We start from the raw sequence: 26,988 nt of genomic DNA, 5'->3' as shown, positions 1-26,988 counted from the left end.
TAATCATTTGGCTTTTAAAATAATAATAAGAGCTATATTTTAAACCTTCAGGTACATTTATCTCCCCTCCCCCCCACCCATATTATTAGCAAACACTTAAATACTGTTCTTAGTTATAAGATACATATGAGGTTAGGTGCCAGTATGAACTGTACTGTTATATGTAGTTGTATTTGTAACTACTTGTGTTAAGTTTTACTATTACACTTATGGTATTTGATTTGTGCTGATTTAGTGAGTGCAAAACTGAGTAGCATTAGAATTAAGCCCCATTAAAGTTATGTTTGGAGATATTTGTAGTTTATATTCTTAACAATCATCTATTCTGTATTCCATTTAAGATACAATCATAAGATTTTATTTTTATAAATCAGAAACTGGCTTTACATAAGTCTTAATTCCAAGTGAGTATTTTTGGTTTCAGTATGAACTGGTTCCTCAAAAGTACTGCATTATTCATGTTAAAATAACTCTTGATCTTGAAGTACAATGAATTAAATGTCAAAGCAGTGTGTTAGGGAAGTTAGTGTATTAGCAAATGGGAAATAAATCAAGGAAAAATCCCTTGTTAATGTATTAAATAGTTTTATTTTGTACAATAAGCATGATTAAGTATCATGGGAGGACTGTCTTCATCACTAGTGTTAGTTGGTATAAAATAGGTTGATATAATAAGGATTCCCCAACCCCATGCACCTAACTTTCATTTGGTTCTGCTATATTTATAAGAACTCGGGGTGCTTAAAGTGGTAAAGTTACATCCTGTTGTAAAAATTTCATTTTATATATTTCTTATATAAAGCTTAATATTCAGTGGCTATTATTTCAGACAAAGACTCATCAGAATCGGATATAAAAGGAATGATACAAGGATATCTCAAAGAGATAGAAGACCTAAGGTAAGTTGTGCTTTAAGGAAAGTTCATACATGTTGACATCAAACCTTAAATGGTATTTATCAATTTCTAATTTGTCATTTTATTAAAACAAGCATTGCAAAGCTTTTTTTTCTTAATCACAGAACTATATGTAGGTTAGGACCATTTTTACTGTGAATCTTACAAGTATTCTTTTGTAGTATGTAAATACTAAATGTTTCACTCTGCAGCATGTAAGTACTTTATATCACAACGTTTTTCACTTTTCCTGGATTATCCTGAGCCGTTGAGGTCACATACTCAAATCATGTATTTATTTCAACCTGAGGTGTGACATTCTGTAGACTTTCTAATCAAGGAACGTATTACAATTTAACACAACTGCTTCATCACATTTTACTTCACATTGAGTGTAGATAACTATCATGTGGGTTTAACATCAGAGATATTTCCACATTATAGTGTCTAGTTTTCTAATTGATCAGCTACAGAGTATTGAATACTGTTTTAACAGCTGATTTGTTATGACCTGTGATGTTTGTTTCATCTATTATAGCATCAAGATTCACTGGTGACTTCCAATCTGTTGTTTTGTCACATGTCTTCTACCTGATGATCATTTTAAGTTCCTTTTTATCTTTCGGGACTTTGCAAAGATACAAGTCTATTGCTGTTGAAAGGTGGCATTTTAGCAGTTGGTTTGGTCTATTTTAATTTGCTTTGACATCATACTATGTCTTGCCTTTTTAATCTACCTGAGAAAAATCACTACATAAAGCAGACTGCCCCTGTGCTAAGTTACTGGTTTAAGGTGTGGTACTCTCAAGTACTCATTAGCTGATCCCTCCATCAGACTTGTTGATGGTTGTTTACTGTCATACAACTGATAACAGAAGCTTTACATTAATGATTCATCTGTCACAAAATATTCCAGTTCTGTAGCTATAAAATGGAAAAGGAAAATATACAAGTTTTAGAGACATTTTTTACTTTGAAGAACTAAAACAAAGCATATGAAGAAAGGATTTGCAAGATGTTATGTACTGCAACTGTTGTGGGTTGTATTCTAGATTTGTAATGCTTGACTGTTAGCTTTGATAATACAAAGATCTCTGAAACATATTTTTGATTTTACATGTGTTTGCAGTTTATATTTAAAGGAGCTTGTTGGTAAACATGTTTTTTTCTGTTTACAAAGGGCAAAGCTCATGGAATCTGAGGGTATGTGTGTCCAGTTTCGAAGACAAGTCCAACGATCTCCAACTCGTCACTCGCTAAGTCCAACACTGGCTGCAGTATCTATTGTGGGGCATTATGATATTGGGGTTGACACTGAGGCTCCATCAGTCCACGAACTTTTAGTGGAAGCTAAGCGGGATGTGCATAAACTGAAGAAGAAAACAAAAGTTTTAAAAGAGTGAGTGAGTCGAGGATGATGTGTTTTATTTTAAAGAGTGAGTGAGTCGAGGATGATGTGTTTTATTTTAAAGAGTGAGTGAGTCGAGGATGATGTGTTTTATTTTAAAGAGTGAGTGAGTCGAGGATGATGTGTTTTATTTTAAAAGATTTTATTTTAAAAGTGAGTGAGTCGAGGATGATGTGTTTTATTTTAAAAGTGAGTGAGTCGAGGATGATATGTTTTATTTTAAAGAAAAGAGTGAGTGAGTCGAGGATGATGTGTTTTATTTTAAAGTCGAGATGATGTGTTTATTTTAAAAGAGTGAGTCGAGGATGATGTGTTTTATTTTAAAAGAGTGAGTGAGTCGAGGATGATGTGTTTTATTTTAAAAGAGTGAGTGAGTCGAGGATGATGTGTTTTATTTTAAAAGAGTGAGTGAGTCGAGGATGATGTGTTTTATTTTAAAGAGTGAGTGAGTCGAGGATGATGTGTTTTATTTTAAAAGAGTGAGTGAGTCGAGGATGATGTGTTTTATTTTAAAAGAGTGAGTGAGTCGAGGATGATGTGTTTTATTTTAAAAGAGTGAGTGAGTCGAGGATGATGTGTTTTATTTTAAAAGAGTGAGTGAGTCGAGGATGATGTGTTTTATTTTAAAAGAGTGAGTGAGTCGAGGATGATGTGTTTTATTTAAAAGAGTGAGTGAGTCGAGGATGATGTGTTTTATTTTAAAGAGTGAGTGAGTCGAGGATGATGTTTTATTTTAGAGTGAGTCGAGTGATGTGTTTTATTTTAAAGAGTGAGTGAGTCGAGGATGATGTGTTTTATTTTAAAAGAGTGAGTGAGTCGAGGATGATGTGTTTTATTTTAAAAAGTGAGAGATGAGTGTTTTATTTAAAGAAAGAGTGAGTCGAGAGATGATGTGTTTTATTTTAAAAGAGTGAGTGAGTCGAGATGATGTGTTTTATTCGAGTGAGTGAGAGGATGATGTGTTTTATTTTAAAAGAGTGAGTGAGTCGAGGATGATGTGTTTTATTTTAAAAGATGATGTTTTATTTTAAAAGAGTCGAGGATGATGTGTTTTATTTTAAAAGAGTGAGTGAGTCGAGGATGATGTGTTTTATTTTAAAAGAGTGAGTGAGTCGAGGATGATGTGTTTTATTTTAAAGAGTGAGTGAGTCGAGGGTGAGTGAGTCGAGGATGATGTGTTTTATTTTAAAAGAGTGAGTGAGTCGAGGATGATGTGTTTTATTTTAAAAGAGTGAGTGAGTCGAGGATGATGTGTTTTATTTTAAAGAGTGAGTGAGTCGAGATGATGTGTTTTATTTTAAAAAGAGTGAGTCGAGATGATGTGTTTTATTTTAAAGAGTGAGTGAGTGATGATGTGTTTTATTTTAAAGAGTGAGTGAGTCGAGGATGATGTGTTTTATTTTAAAAAAGTGAGTGAGTCGAGGATGATGTGTTTTATTTTAAAGAGTGAGTGAGTCGAGGATGATGTGTTTTATTTTTGAGTGAAGGATGATGTGTTTTATTTTAAAAGAGAGTGAGTCGAGATGATGTGTTTTATTTTAAAAGAGTGAGTGAGTCGAGGATGATGTGTTTTATTTTAAAAAGTGAGTGAGTCGAGGATGATGTGTTTTATTTTAAAAGAGTGAGTGAGTCGAGGATGATGTGTTTTATTTTAAAAGAGTGAGTGAGTCGAGGATGATGTGTTTTATTTTAAAAGAGTGAGTGAGTCGAGGATGATGTGTTTTATTTTAAAAGAGTGAGTGAGTCGAGGATGATGTGTTTTATTTTAAAGAGTTGTGAGTCGAAGTAGCTAAAGCTAAAAGGCCAAGTTATTTACAGGTAGGATATTGTTGAAAATTTTAGAGTATTCAGCTGATATACGTGTATGTAAAAATGTGTGATGATAGATGTTGGGCTGATATCTTCATTGAATACAGTTGTCAGAAATCTTGTATATAGTTTTCCATATTTGATCTTATAAGGTTACCTTTCTAGTCAAGCTTTTGTAAGACTCGTTGGACAGCCTTTTAAAAGTTCACTGAATATTACAGCTGTTTTTGTTTTAGGAATAACCTTTGAACAGTTAAAATGCTACAACTGTCAGTCTAAGTAGCATATAAGGGTTGTGTATAAAAATGTTTATTTAAGATAAATCATTGGTAACAAAAATTGTTTTTCTTCATCTCCATGTTTATAGTATATATATATATTCTTTTTAATAAAGAAAGGTTTTTGATATTTTTAGAGGAAAAGAAAATGTTGGAGTTGATGAAGAAACAGAGCAGGATGGAGAGAAAGATGATAATGAAAAAGTTGAAGATGCTCAAGAAGTAAGAAAAACCTAACTAGAATTAAAGAATGCATAACTAGAAACATAAAATATGAGACATTCTGTTGTTAAATGTGCACTTGTGTAATGGATAACTGAATTTGATTGATGGCATTATTGTATTTGTTTAACAAATACATTGGGAAATATTTATAATTTAAGTATTACCTCAAATTCCAATGATTTGATTTTTCTTTTTTACTCTGAATATGAAATGCAAACAACAAAATTAGTGAGATTTGGTAAAGCACGTTTAAATATTTTATTTATTTTTTAAAGAAAATAGTTTCTATTATTAAGACTTATTATTTGAGATTTAGTTATTGACAAGACAGAGAAAATTAATTTATTCTCAACTCATACAGGCTTGTCATGGCCTTGTAGTTAAGGCATTTGGCTCACAATCTGAGGGTTGCTGGTACAAATCCCATCCATAAAAATGTTTGTCATTTTAGCCAGAGGAGTGTTATAATATTATTGTCAATCCCACTTCTCAGTGGTAAAGAGTACTCCAAGAGTTTTTGGTGGGTGATATTTACCATTTGCTGATCCTCTCTCTAGTCTGTCACTTCAAAATTAGGTACAGCTATCATAGATGGCTCTCTAGTAGCTTTGTTTGAAAAATAAAACAAAATAAATATATTTCAGTTGTGCCATTTATCTAAATTAAAATATTTTGAAGACAGGAATGAAAAGTTTTGATGTAGTGAAGACCTTGTCATACAGAGCAAAATATCTTCCCACTAAAGAAATAAGACTGGATCAGCCCATTACCAGTTTCAAAACTATAACATCTACATTGCATAAAATTTCAAAAAATAGGTTTTCAATGTAATAATGCCAGAGGACTGAACCTGCAGATTGAATGTTTTGTTAGTTAATAAATACTTTATGCAGAGATTAAAAAGGTTTTGTTTTGTAAATGACTTTATTACTGTACCAACAGTCTGCTTTATTCTTTGAAAGATAACTGAGGAGTATGATGATGAAGATGATGACAGCTCTGAGTCAGAAACTGAAGATAAAGGTAAGTTTGAATGGGTTTAGTACATACTTATTTATCAAATATCTGTAATGTCTTACTGTGCAAACTCAATCAGTGAATTAAGTAAAATAATTTTAAGCTATTTATAAAACAAATATTTCCCGTCTTTCACCGGAACTTGTGAACATTTCTTCAGTAACAAGTAGTTTACATGGACACAGCAAGTATATAGGTGCAGAATAGGAGGAAGATGCCGCATGACCAGAGATTGCTTAACAGCTTGCATCTTGGTATCTTGAGGTGTTGGTTTAGAGTTGGGTTATTATAAAGTTTTGCCTCATTACCTATTCAAGTGTGCTCTGCTAGTACAGCAGTATGTCTTTGGATTTACAATGCTAAAATCAGGGGTTTGATTCCCCTCGATGGGCTCAGCAGATAGTCCGATGTGGCTTTGCTATAAGAAAACACACACACACACACACACACACACACACACACACACACACCTGTTCAATCTGTCTTTAAATTTTTTTTCTAAAAAGTGTTCCTTGTCATAAAATATTGCTCAATTATTTAAGGTTTTAATTAAATGTACTTCAGTAAAAACCTTTGCAGTTTTTCAAACTTTTTTGTGACAGTTTATTCAAGTCTATTGTGGTATCCAACAAATAAGTATATCAAATATCAAAATAAAGTGAGATTCTTAATGGTATACATGATTATAATGAAGTTTATCTTAATTTAGAACCACTGATAACATTCTGAACTAGATAGAGATTCATTAATTAATGTGTTATCTTAGGACAACCTAAACCAGGTAGAGGTGTATTACTTAATATGCTACTTTATAACATCCTAAACCGGGTAGAAGTGTATTATTTAATGTGTTACTTTAGAACTAGGTAGAGAATCATTACTTAGTGTTACTTTAGAATATTGTGAACTAGGTAGAGATTCATTACTTAATATTACTTTGGAACATAGTGAACTACATAGATTCATTACTTGGTGTTACTTTATGTTGTGAACTAGGTAGAGATTATTAATTAATTTTTAAGTACTATTATTAATTTACAACATTTAGATTACTTTCAACCATAAACAAATAGAACAGTACTAGATAATCCAATGTAGAACCGATCAATTATAATTATGTAATGTACAATTTGTTTTTCAGTACGACTCCCTAGTTCTAGAATTAGGTTTGTTTTATTAGTTGCACATTTCTTGTGATTATCAGAAATCAGTAGTGTCTACAACAACAAGATGTTAATGAACTCAACCAATTTTTTTAAAAATATTTTATACCACTTTAAATGTACTTCTGCTGAAGTGGATATTTTGACTCCATGCTGTTTATAGTATAATATTATGCTTTGTTCATTTTGCTGAAAAATTAAGCATTTTTATAAGTGAAGCAACTTACAAAACATTTTTTCTTTTTTAATATCTGACAAGTGAAAAATAACAACAAAAAATTATTTATATAAATGTTTCAAATAATTTTGACAATGTGTAAATATCTTTTGACTGTTAGAAAATTACAATGAGGATCTAGCTGAGCTGACGTGCGACATCAGCATAAAGCAGAAACTCATTGAGGAATTGGAGAACAGCCAGCGTCGCTTGCAGATAATGAAACAACACTACGAAGACAAACTTCAACAGTTACAGAACAAAATCATAGATACTGAGCAGGAAAGAGACAGAGTTTTAGCAAACATGACAAGTAAGCATGCTGCCTAAAGTGGTGAATGTAATTATAACATTTCCATTCTGTAGCAGTTAAATTTATACTTTACTAGAGATTGCTGTTTTGTCAGTAGAAGCTTTTAAAGTTTAGCTGAGAAGTAAAGTTATTAAATCTGTAAAATGATGTTAAACAACACGTCTTACTCTTATATTGACATAACACTTTTTACCTTAATATAAAGAACCTGGTATCTTGTTACAATAACCATAACAAAACAAACAGATGTAATTTTTGGGTATTTAAAATTACACAATAATCAACATATATTGTGCCCATGTTTACCATGGGGATCAAATCCAAATATTGGTGTCATAAGCCCCCCCCCCCTCAAAGTGGGGTTAGTGTTTGATGTTTATTATTTAGCATACATTAAACCACTGAGCCACTGGATGGATGAATATTCCTCATTTAGCATATTTTGTAAATATTTTTTTAAAGTATAGATTTAGCGAGAATCTTCAGTGCTCACTTATATATGTAAGATTTTTACAGTTACGTATAATAACTTGCAGAAGGTTTAGGAGGTCAGTCAGAAGATAAAGTTAGAAGGGTGCGAGAAGACTTCGAGAAGAAACTTAATACCCTTCAGAGTGAGTTGAAAAAGATGCAAACAGCAAAGAAAGAACACGCCAATTTAATGAAGAATCAAGCTCAGTATGAACGGCAGTTGAAACAGTTGCGACAAGAAGTTGCAGACATGAAAAAAGCCAAGGTTAGTGTTAAATTATGTAGTTTATTATGCTGAAGTTGATGTGATATAAAGCTGTTTTTTTAAAGGTTAGAAAGGGCCATGAAATTCACAATGTGAATACTAAAATTTCAATTACCTGTTTTCATTTGACTTACTGATTCCCAGCAAATATGGTGAATTATAACATTGAATGTACGATGTTTATGTTCTAAAGTTACTTTGCTTGAAACTCTATGTTCCATAAACTTGTATTAATTTGTTATCAAATTCTGAAACCATTGATTTTTTTTTAAACTGTTACTTTAATGAAAGAACAATCAAGAACAAAACTTAACATAGAATAATTTTCAACTTAAGAATATAAGCTACTCTCAGGATAAGTGTAATTTATAATGTAATCACCTTAAGAAATTTTGAAGCAGTTTGTATATATCTCAGAATGGCTGGTGTGAGTACTAACACTTTTAGTGATAAGCAGAGAACAACATTTCAACCTTCCAAGGTCATATTCAGGTTAAATTGTGAAAGTGTTAATACTCATACAAGCTGTTCTGAAATGCATGTTCATTTCAAGTGGGTTTCTTTTTATCAAGAATTTAAAGCAGTTTGTTAAAGAACAAAACCATAAATGTCTTTAAAATCATCAAATTTGACTTTTTTCATTTTGCAGCTATGATTTGTATGATATTATAGGGTATAGTTTATTTGCAGCTATGATTTGTATGATATTATAGGGTATAGTTCACTTTGCAGCTATGATTTGTATGATATTAGAGGGTATAGTTCACTTTGCAGCTATGATTTGTATGATATTAGAGGGTATAGTTTATTTGCAGTGATGATTTGTATGGTATTATAGGGTATAGTTTATTTGTATGATATTATGGGGTATAGTTTATTTGTATGATATTATAGGATATAGTTTATTTTGCAGTGATGATTTGTATGATATTATAGGGTATAGTTTATTTGTATGATATTATAGGTTATAGTTTATTTGCAGCTATGATTTGTATGATATTAGAGGGTATAGTTTATTTTGCAGCTATGATTTGTATGATATTAGAGGGTATAGTTTATTTAATTTCTTTTCCTGTGAATGTTTGTTAGATATACAAAAATATGTTCCTCCAACAAGGTCTACAATAGTTCAACTTGCAGTATTTATCATTTTGGTACCAAAACAGTTATCAAGGATAATGATAACTTGTTTCTATAATGAATAACCATGATAGTATCAAGATGTTACTACAAGTGAAGCTAATAGTAAACTTTTTTCGATAATTCTTATTATTGAACATTTAATTAATTTTTTTAGGTTCGTTTAGTAAACAAAATGAAGGAGGAAAGTCAGAAACATAAGATACAAGAACAGCGTAAAAATAAAGAGATTGCACAGTTGAAAAAAGAAAGTCGAAAACATGAGAACCAGATCCGGACTCTGGAAGCCGAGAAAAGAACTAAGGAAGCTGTGCTACGTAGGAAGCAGGAAGAAGTGTTAGTCCTGAGAAAAATGAGTAAGCCCATGTCTGATAAGGTTGCTGGAAGGATTGGACGGACAACAACACAACGTAAGTACCCAGACTGTGTTTTGTTACTTTTACACACACATTTTTAATATTCTCTAAGTACTTTTGCAATTCAAGTTGAATCAATTTAACCTTGGAGTTACTACTATCGGTGATGGTGGTGGGGTTCACTGTGGACATTATCTCTCTTAAACTATTTATGCTTTATGGGTCCATGAATTTGTTAGCTACAGTTAATATTGCAACTAATCCCACTAATTACTGCTGGGGCTTTCTCTACATTTAACATAAAACTGACTGATCATATTCAATTTTATTTTGGGGATCAGTTCTTTACAAAGAAACCAATGGGTAAAATTACTCTGTTATACAAAAACTGGACTTTTCTTGTAATGAATGGCGTAAAAACTAGTATGTAACTTGAAGGTTAATAATTTTTTCAGTATAATTGTACTGATAAGCATGAATTTTTGTTGCATTTTTACTTTGAATGATATATGTAATATATAACTGTTTTGAAAGAGTAAGGTTGTAGTAGCTTACTTGCTGGCATAGATAATTGTCTGTAGTATTGTGATAGTTTAATAACTGACATAGATAATTGTCTGTAGTATTGTGATAGTTTAATAACTGACATAGATAATTGTCTGTAGTATTGTGATAGTTTAATAACTGACATAGATAATTGTCTGTAGTATTGTGATAGTTTAATAACTGACATAGATAATTGTCTGTAGTATTGTGATAGTTTAATAAACTGACATAGATAATTGTCTGTAGTATTGTGATAGTTTAATAAACTGACATAGATAATTGTCTGTAGTATTGTGATAGTTTAATAAACTGACATAGATAATTGTCTGTAGTATTGTGATAGTTTAATAAACTGACATAATTTAACTGTCTGTAGTATTGTGATAGTTTAATAAACTGACATAATTTAACTGTCTGTAGTATTGTGATAGTTTAATAAACTGACATAATTTAACTGTCTGTAGTATTGTGATAGTTTAATAAACTGACATAATTTAACTGTCTGTAGTAGTTTAATAAACTGACATAAGTTTAACTGTCTGTAGTATTGTGATAGTTTAATAAACTGTCTGTAGTATTGTGATAGTTTAATAAACTGACATAATTTAACTGTCTGTAGTATTGTGATAGTTTAATAAACTGACATAGATAATTGTCTGTAGTATTGTGATAGTTTAATAAACTGACATAGATAATTGTCTGTAGTATTGTGATAGTTTAATAAACTGACATAGATAATTGTCTGTAGTATTGTGATAGTTTAATAAACTGACATAGATAATTGTCTGTAGTATTGTGATAGTTTAATAAACTGACATAATTTAACTGTCTGTAGTATTGTGATAGTTTAATAAACTGACATAATTTAACTGTCTGTAGTATTGTGATAGTTTAATAAACTGACATAATTTAACTGTCTGTAGTATTGTGATAGTTTAATAAACTGACATTGATAATTGTCTGTAGTATTGTGATAGTTTAATAAACTGACATTGATAATTGTCTGTAGTATTGTGATAGTTTAATAAACTGACATTGATAATTGTCTGTAGTATTGTGATAGTTTAATAAACTGACATAATTTAACTGTCTGTAGTATTGTGATAGTTTAATAAACTGACATTGATAATTGTCTGTAGTATTGTGATAGTTTAATAAACTGACATTGATAATTGTCTGTAGTATTGTGATAGTTTAATAAACTGACATAGATAATTGTCTGTAGTATTGTGATAGTTTAATAAACTGACATAGATAATTGTCTGTAGTATTGTGATAGTTTAATAAACTGACATAGATAATTGTCTGTAGTATTGTGATAGTTTAATAAACTGACATAGATAATTGTCTGTAGTATTGTGATAGTTTAATAAACTGACATAGATAATTGTCTGTAGTATTGTGATAGTTTAATAAAACTGACATAGATAATTGTCTGTAGTATTGTGATAGTTTAATAAACTGACATAGATAATTGTCTGTAGTATTGTGATAGATAAGTTTGTCTGTAGTATTGTGATAGTTTAATAAACTGACATTGATAATTGTCTGTAGTATTGTGATAGTTTAATAAACTGACATTGATAATTGTCTGTAGATAATTGTCTGTAGTATTGTGATAGTTTAATAAACTGTGTATTGTGATAGTTTAATAAACTGACATAGATAATTGTCTGTAGTATTGTGATAGTAAACTGACATAATAACTGATAGTTTAATAAACTGACATAGATAATTGTCTGTAGTATTGTGATAGTTTAATAAACTGACATAGATAATTGTCTGTAGTATTGTGATAGTTTAATAAACTGACATAGATAATTGTCTGTAGTATTGTGATAGTTTAATAAACTGAATAGATAATTGTCTGTAGTATTGTGATAGTTTAATAAACTGACATAATTTAACTGTCTGTAGTATTGTGATAGTTTAATAAACTGACATAATTTAACTGTCTGTAGTATTGTGATAGTTTAATAAACTGACATAATTTAACTGTCTGTAGTATTGTGATAGTTTAATAAACTGACATAATTTAACTGTCTGTAGTATTGTGATAGTTTAATAAACTGACATAATTTAACTGTCTGTAGTATTGTGATAGTTTAATAAACTGACATAATTTAACTGTCTGTAGTATTGTGATAGTTTAATAAACTGACATAATTTAACTGTCTGTAGTATTGTGATAGTTTAATAAACTGACATAATTTAACTGTCTGTAGTATTGTGATAGTTTAATAAACTGACATAGATAATTGTCTGTAGTATTGTGATAGTTTAATAAACTGACATAGATAATTGTCTGTAGTATTGTGATAGTTTAATAAACTGACATAATTTAACTGTCTGTAGTGTTGGGATAGTTTAATAAACTGACATAGATAATTGTCTGTAGTATTGTGATAGTTTAATAAACTGACTGATATTGTCTGTATTATTGTGATAGTTTAATAAACTGACATAATTTAACTGTCTGTAGTATTGTGATAGTTTAATAAAGATAATTGTCTGTAGTATTGTGATAGTTTAATAAACTGACATAGATAATTGTCTGTAGTATTGTGATAGTTTAATAAACTGACATAATTTAACTGTCTGTAGTATTGTGATAGTTTAATAAACTGACATAATTGTCTGTCTAGTATTGTGATAGTTTAATAAACTGACATAATTTAACTGTCTGTAGTATTGTGATAGTTTAATAAACTGACATAATTTAACTGTCTGTAGTATTGTGATAGTTTAATAAACTGACATATTTAACTGTCTGTAGTATTGTGATAGTTTAATAAACTGACATAATTTAACTGTCTGTAGTATTGTGATAGTTTAATAAACTGTAGTATTAGTTTAATAAACTGTAGTATTGTGATAGTTTAATAAACTGACATAGATAATTGTCTGTAGTATTGTGATAGTTTAATAAATAATTTAACTGTCTGTAGTATTGTGATAGTTTAATAAACTGACATAATTTAACTGTCTGTAGTATTGTGATAGTTTAATAAACTGACATAATTTAACTGTCTGTAGTATTGTGATAGTTTAATAAACTGTATAATTGTCTGTGTATTGTGATAGTTTAATAGATAACATAGATAATTGTCTGTAGTATTGTGATAGTTTAATCTGACATAATTTAACTGTCTGTAGTATCTGTAGTATTGTGATAGTTTAATAAACTGATACATAAACTGACATAATTTAACTGTCTGTAGTATTGTGATAGTTTAATAAACTGACATAGATAATTGTCTGTAGTATTGTGATAGTAGATAGTTTAATAAACTGACATATTTAACTGTGATAGTTTAATAAACTGACATAGATAATTGTCTGTAGTATTGTGATAGTTTAATAAACTGACATAGATAATTGTCTGTAGTATTGTGATAGTTTAATAAACTGACATAGATAATTGTCTGTAGTATTGTGATAGTTTAATAAACTGACATAGATAACTGTCTGTAGTATTGTGATAGTTTAATAAACTGACATAGATAACTGTCTGTAGTATTGTGATAGTTTAATAAACTGACATAGATAACTGTCTGTAGTATTGTGATAGTTTAATAAAACATAGATAATTGTCTGTAGTATTGTGATAGTTTAATAAAACATAGATAACTGTCTGTATTGTGATAGTTTAATAAACTGACATAGATAACTGTCTGTAGTATTGTGATAGTTTAATAAACTGACATAATTTAACTGTCTGTAGTATTGTGATAGTTTAATAAACTGACATAATTTAACTGTCTGTAGTATTGTGATAGTTTAATAAACTGACATAATTTAACTGTCTGTAGTATTGTGATAGTTTAATAAACTGACATAATTTAACTGTCTGTAGTATTGTGATAGTTTAATAAACTGACATAATTTAACTGTCTGTAGTATTGTGATAGTTTAATAAACTGACATAATTTAACTGTCTGTAGTATTGTGATAGTTTAATAAACTGACATAATTTAATAAACTGTCTGTAGTATTGTGATAGTTTAATAAACTGACATAATTTAACTGTCTGTAGTATTGTGATAGTTTAATAAACTGACATAATTTAACTGTCTGTAGTACTGATGTAATTTTTTTGTCTATTCTAGCACTCACTACCAGAAGACGTCTTCCTTTTCACCCAAAGTAGCTAAACAGAAGTGGCAACGTTTAGAGAAGGGGGTAAAGTGGGGCTTGAAATTAGCTTGTAGTTCATAACATACATATTTAGCCTCTTTATTTTATGACAACTATTTCAAGTAGAATACAAGCCCTTTTGTTCTTTTAGCCTTACAACATTGTGACTGTTGCTGTCAGAGTTTAATTTTCTAAAAGGAAATTAAATTTATATATTATTCATTAAAATCTCTTTGTTAGTCTAAACAATTAGTTGAAACTTTTTTTCAGGTTTCAAAACTATTTCAGTTCATTTAATTTGGTATTGCTTGCTTACTTTAGGAAAAAAATACTTCTTATAAATCACTGCTGCAGTCATAACTATTGGACTTTCACTAATTTAAATGAAAGTTAATGTTTAATGAAACAAGTGAAGCATTTATAGTACTAAAAAGTTAAAAGTACATTGTATGAAAATAATTTTGATTTTTTTAGAATATAAATGAATATGTGTTGGGCTTGTTTTTGTTACAGTAAAATAGTTTCTTCATTGCTGTGTATTTTATTGCATTTAGGTTTTAAATGTTGGCAAGTAAAAGTGTTTGGGATATATGGGAGGGGTTATATGGGAGAAAGTTGCTAAGATTACACTGCTGGTAAAAAGTTATTTCCTTTCTCAAACTTTTCAAACTGCTGGGTACTGATGGTTCTCAGACTTTTCAAACTGCTGGGTACTGATGGTTCTGAGACTTTTCAAACTACTGGGTACTGATGGTTCTCAGACTTTTCAAACTGCTGGGTACTGATGGTTCTCAGACTTTTCAAACTGCTGGGTACTGATGGTTCTCAAACTTTTCAAACTACTGGGTACTGATGGTTCTCAAACTTTTCAAACTACTGGGTACTGATGGTTCTCAAACTTTTCAAACTAATGGATACTGATGGTTCTCAAACTTTTCAAACTGCTGGGTACTGATGGTTCTCAAACTTTTCAAACTGCTGGGTACTGATGGTTCTCAGACTTTTCAAACTGCTGGGTACTGATGGTTCTCAAACTTTTCAAACTGCTGGGTACTGATGGTTCTCAAACGTTTCAAACTGCTGGGTACTGATGGTTCTCAAACTTTTCAAACTGCTGGGTACTGATGGTTCTCAAATTTTTCAAACTATTTGGTACTGATGGTTCTCAAACGTTTCAACAGGAAACTCTGGAATAATTACATGTGGATATTTTTAACTACACAGAAATGCATTATACACAGTACAAAAAGACTGGTCTTACTGGATTTACCACTTTTAAGACATGTTATTGTTCATTTTAAAAACTGAAACTTTGACTGCTATCCAACACCATTCTTTGGATCTGTTTGTTAAGAACTATTGCTGGATTAGTAACTGCTAGATTTTTGCTGGTTTAAGTGAAAGGTAATATTTAATGAATGGTGATAATGAATCAAAGGACATTTTTAAACAATTTTAATAGTCTATGAGTTGATACACTTCAAATATTTTTGTTTTACTGCTTTAACAGATCACCAAGTTGGCATTAAACAAGCAGAGTATTTCAAATGTGGAACGAGAAATGGACAAGTGGTTGCTGGTAATTTAAAACATTACTTTAAAACAAATGTTGAAGCTAATATTATAAGTTAATGTTCCTAAATATTATGCTTTATTGTTTAATGAAAATAAGTTTCAAGTTCCTGCTCATTTAGCATTACTTGTGACTCATGTCAGGTGTTTTTAGTTCCACAAAGTTATTAGTTAGTCTAAAATTACTCCAGTTATACAGTTATAAATATTCGTTTGAAATATTTCAAAATTTAGAACTAAGTTAGTGTTCCTGAATGTTAACAAAAATTTTGTTTATAAGTTTGTTTTAAGGAACCAAAATTATTTTCTGTAGAAGCACCAACGAATATTTTACAAGCTTTCCTTCTTGGAATAACTTGTTATGTTTTCTTTTTCAGGAAAGAGAGAAGCTGAGTCATTGTTTGGAAAGAGTTTGTAAAAAAAGAGACCAAGCAATATTAGATGGAAAGGTATTGAAGTATCAAATATTATTTCTTATGTTACTAATGGAAGAAAAAAAAGAGGTTTATCTTCATATAAATAATTGTTACGGTAATTTTAACTGTGTTCCTAATGTATATTTATTAGCTCTTTTGTTACTCGTTGGGTGTTTGGTACCATTTTAGCATGTTTTGTAACTGACTGGATTTTTGTGTGATTGTTTGAAATCTGTTGTATGTATGAAACTTTGTAGAATGGATGGCAACTGCCTGTTGTGGAGAAACAAGTTTAGAGGACAACATTTTGAAAGTCTTCTGCCTTTCGACTTCGAGGCGGAATTCTATCTATTGTGTGTAGATAGAATAAAATGCAGATTTAAGAGTGATTGATTAAAACAAAAACAAATATATATAAATATTGTGAAGTTATCCCTGCTCTCTTTACCAGTTCTAGAAAGTAGTTAGAAAAATTAGTCATGCATCATATTTTTGAAAACTTTGATCCAGCTTGCAACAGTTGTTATGAACATGAATGAGAACTGGGATAAATGATTTACTAAATTCATAGGTTTTAACATACAGGTGCAAACCAGTTTGATCTGCAGCAAGTTTAAACATAATAAAAGCTAAATTAAAGTCTGATTGTTATATGCTCAAATCTTTCTACATTATGTTCTTTTAGTTGGGCTTTTATTCCGAGTTGGTATCAGTTTAAGACTTTGTTTTCCTAAAAGTTATTAGTTTGTAAATGTCATTTTTCCACTGGACCATTATATTTTTTTGCTATTTTCCATCTGTTCATTTCTACTTTTGTTTAAAAAAAAACTCACTTTGAAAACAACTCAAACATTGTAATTCTATATTTCAACTAAGTTAGACAATATTCATGTGAATTTTAACTTTAGTTAAATATACTGCATTTTTAAAACTATAGAATTTGACTGTTTGAAAATCTTTATGGTATGGTTTTTAAGTGTGTTAACTTTGCAGGGAGAAACAGTAATTCGTGACTTGGAAGATGAACTTGAAAATTTGAAGGCTAATATTGACTATGTTCATGAAAACATTTCAGAGTGCCAGTCAAGTGTAATGCAGATGGAAGAATCTAAAGTATGTTATACATCTCACCTACAGACTTACATCATTACTTATTTCATAAGTTTATGTGGGTATTTGAATGTGTTGTTGCAGATTGTGTTTGGATGAACAGTAATATATTATTATGCTAGGATTATACTTGGGTTTTGAAAGATGTACACATTTTGATTGTTAATAGTCTCTTTGAACTTATGATTGTTTTCAATGTTCAACACATAATTATATTGTAGGATGACCCAGGTGTTTTAGATGTTAAACATTGCTAACAGCCTCTTCTTCTTCTAAGATGTTTCAGATGTTAACAAGCTTCTTGTATTGCAGGATGATATGGATATTCTGGATGTTAACACTGTCCTTGGACAGCTTCAGATGGATGAAGCAAAGTACCTTGTTGAAAAATTATTAAATATGGCTATTAATCAGGTGAGAAGTTTGTGAGTACCAAAAAACTTTACTGATCTCCAAAGTTCTTAACACATCATATAAGGAAATGAGCCTTACTATCTCACACTGTGATAACACGCAAATACAGTTCACTCAGAATTATTTGCTATAGACTGTACTCTTGTAAAAGAAACAAAATAGATCTTTTTGAACAAGTGCAGAAATTAGAAACATGAATCATGTGAAAATATAAGCTAACATGTGTTTTAAAAGTTTTGATCATGGTGTTTGAATCTTCTTCCATGTGTTTATTGTGTACAGCACTGAATGTTTGTACACACATGTTTTAGTAGTTTGTACAGCAGAAGAATGGGATTTTAGGTGAGATTTTTCTTTTGTTTTTTTACTACATGTACTGCATTCATATCACAAATATAATAAAAGCATTGTATGGAAATAGTAAAAATTATCTCGCATCACTATATTCACCTCTTTATCAGATCCCAAGTTCGAAATACTGTCAGGTAAAGTTGTAATATTCCTCTAACAGTAACTTAGCTTGTGTCTTTATATCTTGCAGAGCTTCCAAGTGGCCCAGAAGGAAGCCAACTTGAAAGAAATGGAAGTCAAGCTGAAGCAGGTGGTTGATAGCAACGCTGTGCAACAGCAACTTTTGCAACATGTTTTACAGCAGGCTAATGAAGAACTGTATAACTATGTTATGGCTAGTGTAGAACCAGGTATGAATGTAACACAAAAATTTACATCATGAAAATAGGGGTCAGTTTTAAGTATCTCTTCTATCCCAGAAAGAGGGGTCAGTTTCAAGTGCCACTCCATTCCTGGGAATGTGAGTCAGTTTTAAGTATCTCTTCCATCCTAGAAAAGAGGTGTCAGTTTTAAGTGTTACCTCCATCCTAGAAACAGAGTAGAACTTTAAACTAAGAGCTAGTTTTCCAAGTAAAAAACAAATTCATTCAGTAATGAATTTGTTCTTTCTTTTTGCTTGCTGTCTAAATATTGAGCATTAATTATTTTCTTTAGCCATCTATCATGAATGTGAAACAGTAAATAAGGTACAACTCTGAACGAGTAGTTCATCTGTGGAGTACATGGTGTTTGATGAATGTGAAACAGTAAATAAGGTACAACTCTGAACGAGTAGTTCATCTGTGGAGTGCGTGGTGTTTGATGAATGTGAAACAGTAAATAAAGTACAACTCTGAACGAGTAGTTCATCTGTGGAGTACGTGGTGTTTGATGAATGTGAAACAGTAAATAAGGTACAACTCTGAACGAGTAGTTCATCTGTGGAGTACGTGGTGTTTGATGAATGTGAAACAGTAAATAAGGTACAACTCTGAACGAGTAGTTCATCTGTGGAGTACATGGTGTTTGATGAATGTGAAACAGTAAATAAGGTACAACTCTGAACGAGTAGTTCATCTGTGGAGTAACGTGGTGTTTGATGAATGTGAAACAGTAAATAAAGTACAACTCTGAACGAGTAGTTCATCTGTGGAGTACGTGGTGTTTGATGAATGTGAAACAGTAAATAAGGTACAACTCTGAACGAGTAGTTCATCTGTGGAGTACGTGGTGTTTGATGAATGTGAAACAGTAAATAAGGTACAACTCTGAACGAGTAGTTCATCTGTGGAGTACATGGTGTTTGATGAATGTGAAACAGTAAATAAAGTACAACTCTGAACGAGTAGTTCATCTGTGGAGTACATGGTGTTTGATGAATGTGAAACAGTAAATAAGGTACAACTCTGAACGAGTAGTTCATCTGTGGAAATACATGGTGTTTGATGAATGTGAAACAGTAAATAAGGTACAACTCTGAACGAGTAGTTCATCTGTGGAGTACGTGGTGTTTGATGAATGTAAAACAGTAAATAAAGTACAACTCTGAACGAGTAGTTCATCTGTGGAGTAACGTGGTGTTTGATGAATGTGAAACAGTAAATAAGGTACAACTCTGAACGAGTAGTTCATCTGTGGAGTACATGGTGTTTGATGAATGTGAAACAGTAAATAAAGTACAACTCTGAACGAGTAGTTCATCTGTGAGTGCGTGGTGTTTGATGAATGTGAAACAGTAAATAAGGTACAACTCTGAACAGTAGTTCATCTGTGGAGTGCGTGGTGTTTGATGAATGTGAAACAGTAAATAAGGTACAACTCTGAACGAGTAGTTCATCTGTGGAGTGCATGGTGTTTGATGAATGTGAAACAGTAAATAAGGTACAACTCTGAACGAGTAGTTCATCTGTGGAAATACGTGGTGTTTGATGAATGTGAAACAGTAAATAAGGTACAACTCTGAACGAGTAGTTCATCTGTGGAATACGTGGTGTTTGATGAATGTGAAACAGTAAATAAGGTACAACTCTGAACGAGTAGTTCATCTGTGGAGTACGTGGTGTTTGATGAATGTGAAACAGTAAATAAGGTACAACTCTGAACGAGTAGTTCATCTGTGGAGTACGTGGTGTTTGATGAATGTGAAACAGTAAATAAGGTACAACTCTGAACGAGTAGTTCATCTGTGGAGTAACGTGGTGTTTGATGAATGTGAAACAGTAAATAAGGTACAACTCTGAACGAGTAGTTCATCTGTGGAGTATGTGGTGTTTGATGAATGTGAAACAGTAAATAAGGTACAACTCTGAACGAGTAGTTCATCTGTGGAGTAGTGGTGTTTGATGAATGTGAAACAGTAAATAAGGTACAACTCTGAACGAGTAGTTCATCTGTGGAGTACGTGGTGTTTGATGAATGTGAAACAGTAAATAAGGTACAACTCTGAACGAGTAGTTCACCTGTGGAGTACGTGGTGTTTGATGAATGTGAAACAGTAAATAAGGTACAACTCTGAACGAGTAGTTCACCTGTGGAGTACGTGGTGTTTGATGAATGTGAAACAGTAAATAAGGTACAACTCTGAACGAGTAGTTCACCTGTGGAGTACATGATGTTTGATGAAATTGAAACAGTAAATAAATTACAACTCCGTACAAGAAGTTCGTCTGTGAAATACATGGTGTTTGAGAATTAGAAACTTACACTTGGGATACACTTACTGTTGTGAAAAAATACATTTTAACACTACAGAAGTGCATGAATTCAGTATGTGAATGGGTTTTTTTTTTACATATGATAAACATATATCTGGATTGGATGGCATGAAATTATAGTTATAAAGACAGAATTCCTATTTTGATGAACATACATGTTGATTGTAGGGTGTGAAATTATTGGTATAAATGTAGCAGATTGTATATCTAGTTGAACATCCATTTTGAGTGGGTGGTGTGAAACTGGTTTATAAATACAACAGAATCTGTATCATTTTAAACTTGCATATTGAATGGTGTAGTATATAAAACTGTTTATAAATGTATCAGAATGTGTCTCCCAGTGCATTAATCTGTTTATGTTGAGCTTAACATTTTACAGATATACCTGAAACGGCTGTTTTTACTTTAATAGGTTTATTCATCATTCACCTCTATTTCCATCTCAAGTAATCTCTTGTTAAAAGCAAGCCCTTGTAACTTATTAATTTTGAAGTTTCTAACAAGTTGTTGAATTTATTTTAAATTTTTTCAAACATAACTTTGCATTAATTCTGTTTTATTCTTTAGTTGTTGGAAAATGTTAACTGTGGTTTTAAGAGTTATTCTCTAGTTGTTGGAAGATGTTAACTGTGGTTTTAAGAGTTTATTCTCTAGTTGTTGGAAGATGTTAACTGTGGTTTTAAGAGTTTATTCTCTAGTTGTTGGAAGATGTTAACCGTGGTTTTAAGAGTTTATTCTCTAGTTGTTGGAAGATATTAACCGTGGTTTTAAGAGTAACACAATTTATAAAATCATATAAAATTGTTTGTAACTTCCACAGTTTCTGGTGAGATATTCAGAGGCTGTAGTTACAGACTCAGTTTAATGAACTTAGTAGTTCACCTGTACCACCACAACAAACTATTTTGTTCCAGTAAGGAAGGAGACTTCTCTGAATTAATTGTTTTGATCAAGGATGGAAAATATTATCCGACATACCTTTTTATTCACTGTAGGTTTGGGAATAATTGGCTTGTATTTTGCTTATACATACTAAATCCATCCATACTGAACAATATTTATTGTTCTTGTTGGAATTACTTCTTTGCTTACATTATCACTTATTGGTATCTCGTTATGACAACAGGGACACAAACCAGATTAATATTTGATTACGACACCACAAACATGAACCATATCAGTAACTTATATCTGATAATTTGTGATTGTCATTAATAAATAATGTTTTAAAATATTATTTGATGTGATATTAATTAAAGCAAATTTTCAATTGTATTAACAACTAAGTCTGTTTACTTAATTCATGTAATAATATTCAATCTTTTTTAAACCTATATATGCCTTGTAATTTAATAGGTTTACATTTAAATTCTCATTTCTGGAAAGTGAAATTTAAGACTAATATAACTATATGCTATTTCAGAATATTTAAAAAGTGAAGAAACGTCGAGGTCAAGTTCCCCTGCAGATAGGTGAGCATGCTCAAAATGAGAGTCGTGGAGTTAATTGCTATCATTAATTCTTCATAATATATATTAAGTTGGATTGCTTTCTTACTAAATGTAGATGCTCTCTTAAAATCATTTTCAAGTTTTGAATGCATAGATAAAATGTGTTGAGTGGTTAGTTCAAACTCAGTCCATTTTTCATCCTTAGCTGGAGTAGATGTTGTCTGTTTGAGCCTTAATATTTATTTATATTAATATAGATGTTTAATGAAAGCTTGTTCTCTTTTAAATTATGTAAAATGCTTTGTTAATATTTATCCTTTATTATGTTTTGTATATAATTTGCAACATGCCCTATACTTCCCATTTTATGAGACCAACAGAGTAAATGTGTTTTCTCATGTTATCAAAAGCTATTGACTTTCCATAGAAACAAAAAGCATTTTAGCTGGATTTTCAGTGTTCAAATCGGAGACATCGCTAAGCACTGGCACACGGGCTTGTGCCCCATTTCTTTTAACAGTACCCTGAATCACCAGTTGGTGTTTTGAAAAATAAGAACAGAAAACCGTGATCTATATCAAACTGAAACACTGAAAATTCCCATAGGTGTTGCTAGTCTTAAAAGATTTGGAGTTCAGTAGTTCTGATATGGGTATTAACACTTTTACTGCTAATGAGAGAACAACGTTTAGACCTTCCTAGGTCATCTTCAGGTTAAGAAAGAGTTTGAAAGTGACCGTTGCTGGACACGTCTTCGGGATGAGAGTATAAACGAGTACAGGATTGTAGGGGGCGTTGTAGGTAGATGTTAGGTTATTAATTAGTATAGGTATAAAGGCGTTCTTTTATGCTGATTTAATTTTGGTTTTAGTTGCTGTATAAGTAGGGCTTCTGTGATTTTGCATTTATTTATATTTGTTTCCCTATTTAATATCTAGGTGTTTTCTATGGCTATGTCATGTTTATTTGATTTGCAGTGTTTAAAAATGTGTGAAGGTGTTTTTTCTGTGTTCTTTGAATCTAGTTTCCATTTTTCTACTTGTTTCTCCAATAAAGAAGTCCTGGCATGCTGTTGCATTGTATTTTATAAATTATGTTTGTCGGTGTAGTTTTTACATAGTATGGATTTCAGTTTTGTACCTGGTTTTTGAATAAATTTGGTGTTTACTGGAATGTTGTGTTTTCTTTCTTTTTTTTTGCTGATGTCTAGAACATGGTATGCAGCAGTATAAGGTTTTGTAGTTTGTTGCATCTTGGGATTTATTGTTGTTGGTCTCAGCGTGTGCATATACTTTTTTCCACTTTTTTTTTTTTTTTTGAGGAAATTTGTTGTTAATGAAACAAAATGTTTTATTTTGTTGATTTTATCATTAATTTTATCAGGTTAACATAGTTTTGTGGCTGCATTTATTTGGTTTCTTAATATGTTATGTTTTTGATTTGTTTCACGTGCTGAGTTCCAGGGAATATATAATCCAGTATGGGTGATTTTTTTATGTGGATTTCTGTTTTGAATTGTGTATCAGTTCTGGTGATCTTGAGGTTAGGAAATGTTATTTGGTTAGTTTCTTTCCTGTTCACAGGTGAACTTAATGTTGGGGTGTATCGAGTTAACATGGTTAAAAGAAACTAAGTGTATGTTCTGTAGATGTGAATCCAGCAATTGTATCGTCAATGTACCTGCACCAGTATAGTGAATCTCAAGTGATCAATTCAGCCTTACACCCACCACTATATTGATACCTGTATTCATTTATACACTTGTCTTTAAGATATGTCCAGCAACGGTCACTTTCAAACTCTGTCTTTCTTAACCTGAAGATGATCTAGGAAGTTCGAAATGTTCTTCTCTCCTTAGCAATAAAAGTGTTATACCCACGCCAACCATTCTGAGATACATTTTTATTTCAAGTGAGTTTCTTGTCATCAAGAACCTATGGTTTCAGTTTTAATGTTAGCTAGAAGGAGCATGATATTAAGGTGAAGTAAGTTTATAGAAATGCATCTAGTAGAATGTTCTAAATGATGTCACAAAATTCTGTCAGGTTTTATGAATGTCTAGAAGTGAAAGACCAGTTATAAATACTAGTTAATAGAGTGCTCTAGTTAATAAAATGTATAAGTGATGTTTTCACATTTGTTACGTAGTTCTTAATCAAGTAATAGTTTTTCAGTTTGAAGAGTTCCGCTCATTCGGTGAGGTGTTTGGATCAGTATTAGTTATTTTATACATTTTTTCAATTAGTTAGTAACAAAGCTTTACAAATAAATTTGTTTTTAACATTGTGTAATACCATTAGTAAGATTTTTCTGAAATCAGAAAATTACTGTTTTGACTTGTACATTTTAAATGTCATTTTGTATATTTCCTTCATTTATTGTTGTTTTTTCCATCTTCTCTCTCTCTTTCTCTTTTTTTGCTTTTCATAAAACATATTGTTCCTTTGATTTCTCTTTTCTCTCTCATAATTTATTCTTTAAACTGATTGCTTTCTTTGTTTTTTTTTTATCTAAAAGTTTCATATCTATTGCAGTTCATTCATCATTTGCATAGGTCTGTTTACGAGTGTTTTTTATCTATTTCATATCATTTGTAGTCGGTTTTTTCTTCCATCTGTTTAACATCTTTTTGTAGTCTAGTTACATCTTTTCATGGTATATACTGTTTTTTATCTAACTTCACTTTTTTATGTCTTTCTACTGAAATTTCACTCCATAATTTAATTTCAGCTTGTGTATTTTTTATAAACCAATACTTCAAAGTTGTGTCTTCTGTTTCATCATCCAGTCTTGATTTGTTTTTATTTTTCTCTTCAGGAATCTAAGCCAGGAATCTGACTCAACAAATGTGGACACTTTAGGAAGGAGAGATAAGGTATTCATAAGTTTTGAAAATTTTTGTAAGAACTGCATTCTGTAAATCAGAAAATTGATCTTGGAGTTTCTTTATGGTCTAACATGTAACTGGTTTATGTGCATGAAAAAATTCACTTTGAAAACTAGCAAAAAAATTACAAATTTCACTCAATTTTTAATTTTTGCTTCATTTGAAGAATGATTTTATCTGTGTAATACAAAGGTTAAATAAAACTAAGTTAAAAACTTTCAGTTAACCCTTTCTTGTTGTTGGGTTATGGCTCAAAAATTCTGTCATCTTGTTTGTTGACTTGCATTCAAAATTTGATTAAACTACTATTTTGTGAATTTGTCAGTAAGTTTGTTATCAGAATGTAGGTTATGATTCAAACTTATATATAAAGTTAATTTCTTAATTTAAAAGTAAATATTGAAAGAACACACCTAAATACAGATTTTGGTGAGTCATGTAGTAAGTTGAATGCAGCACTGTTTAAAAGTAGATGTTTGTGATTTCAAAATATTAAGTCTAGTTTCATACAAATTAGTAACTTGAAATCCTAACGTAGACAAGTTAGAATGTGAAATATGAACTTCATATCTTTTTATTTTGCTGAGTTATGGCTTGTGCACTGAATCAAACAGTGGCCCTGTTTACCTTTTTCAATTTTTGAAAATGGTCACTTGTATACATTTACTTTAATATATGACATGCAAATAACCAATTGACAGCTTAGAATGTGTGTTTAGTGGTTTTCTCAGCCATTTTAATCTTCGAAAAGACTACCATGTTCTTTCAAACAACGATTTCAAGAAGGAAGGTTGTGTTTTTAGTCTGAAGTTTCTTATTTTTTTAAACCCAACTACAGCTTAGTTGCTAACTTAATAAAATTATTATTGAATTCTTTTTGTTATTCAACTACATTGTGTGAGTGTGTGTGTGTGTGTGTAATGTATAATAATTGAAATGTGTCTGAATATTACAAAATATATGCATTGATGCAAGTTGATGCACAAACAGAAAAACATCATAATAAATATATAAGAGATTTAAGCTATTTAGACTACTAAACGTTTGTATTTTCATGGTACAATATGTAGTAATTCTAGCATGAAAAAAAAGCATAATTTATATTTATTTCCTAATTTTGTATGATGGTTACAAGGTTGGTCAATTGACAGATCCCACATAGTTATGAGTAGATAAAACAAAATAAAATATAGTGTTACTGAAAACAAACATTTAGATTGTATTTAGGAGGTCTTAGAGATCACACAAATATTTGAGATTTTTGGGATGAAGAGTTTTTAATTATATCATGAAATACTTTTCACTTGGACTACTAATGAAACACTATTTTAACAAATAAATGTTTAGTAAAAGTATTTCATTAAAAAATCTATTTTTTTGTGTACAAAAAACTTGTAATTTGTACCAAAATTATACAAAATTTACACATACTGTATCAAAAGTTGTAGTATAAACACTTAATGTGTGCCAGTGTGTAGATAAACTTGCGTATATTATACCTACGCTATTGTAAAAGGGTAGGCTTATTTTTATCCATTCTGCTTCTGTAGAGCTCATGTTACTTTCAAAATGCTTATTTTGATATACAAGTTTATCACGTATATCTTAATTTGAAAATACTTTTAAATAAATGTAATTGATGGCATTTCATTCTTACTTGTGAATTTGGTTTACTTACCTGATAGAAAATATGGTAGGAAAACAATTAAAATAAGACTTCTTGAGATATTTCACTGGTGTGAAAGGAATATTTCCAATCTCTCACATCAATCACTGTTTTAATTCTCAATTGCTGAAGGTATTTAGAACATAGTTTAATATTTTCTTTCCCATTATGAAGTGTATTTTCA

The 26,988-nt window shown here is 30.7% G+C and overlaps 1 pseudogene across 1 annotated transcript in view; it reads left to right on the top strand.

Moving 5' to 3' along the window:
- Positions 1 to 26,988, top strand: part of LOC143248729 (kinesin-like protein KIF21A) — an 86,597-nt pseudogene that overhangs the window by 46,000 nt on the left and 13,609 nt on the right. Inside the window, exons 11-25 of the transcript XR_013027160.1 lie at positions 830 to 899; positions 2,077 to 2,295; positions 4,529 to 4,613; positions 5,579 to 5,639; positions 7,135 to 7,326; positions 7,863 to 8,062; positions 9,360 to 9,600; positions 14,222 to 14,286; positions 15,752 to 15,820; positions 16,191 to 16,262; positions 17,223 to 17,342; positions 17,652 to 17,753; positions 18,295 to 18,454; positions 22,224 to 22,272; positions 25,069 to 25,126. The product of XR_013027160.1 is annotated as a kinesin-like protein KIF21A (transcript). The remainder of the gene's footprint in view (positions 1 to 829; positions 900 to 2,076; positions 2,296 to 4,528; positions 4,614 to 5,578; positions 5,640 to 7,134; positions 7,327 to 7,862; positions 8,063 to 9,359; positions 9,601 to 14,221; positions 14,287 to 15,751; positions 15,821 to 16,190; positions 16,263 to 17,222; positions 17,343 to 17,651; positions 17,754 to 18,294; positions 18,455 to 22,223; positions 22,273 to 25,068; positions 25,127 to 26,988) is intronic.

The sequence above is a fragment of the Tachypleus tridentatus genome, chromosome 4, assembly GCF_004210375.1.
Source record: "Tachypleus tridentatus isolate NWPU-2018 chromosome 4, ASM421037v1, whole genome shotgun sequence".
NCBI classification, from domain to species: domain Eukaryota; kingdom Metazoa; phylum Arthropoda; class Merostomata; order Xiphosura; family Limulidae; genus Tachypleus; species Tachypleus tridentatus.
Note: the sequence above shows the minus strand (reverse complement) of the source record. Positions and strands in the feature narration are given on the sequence as shown.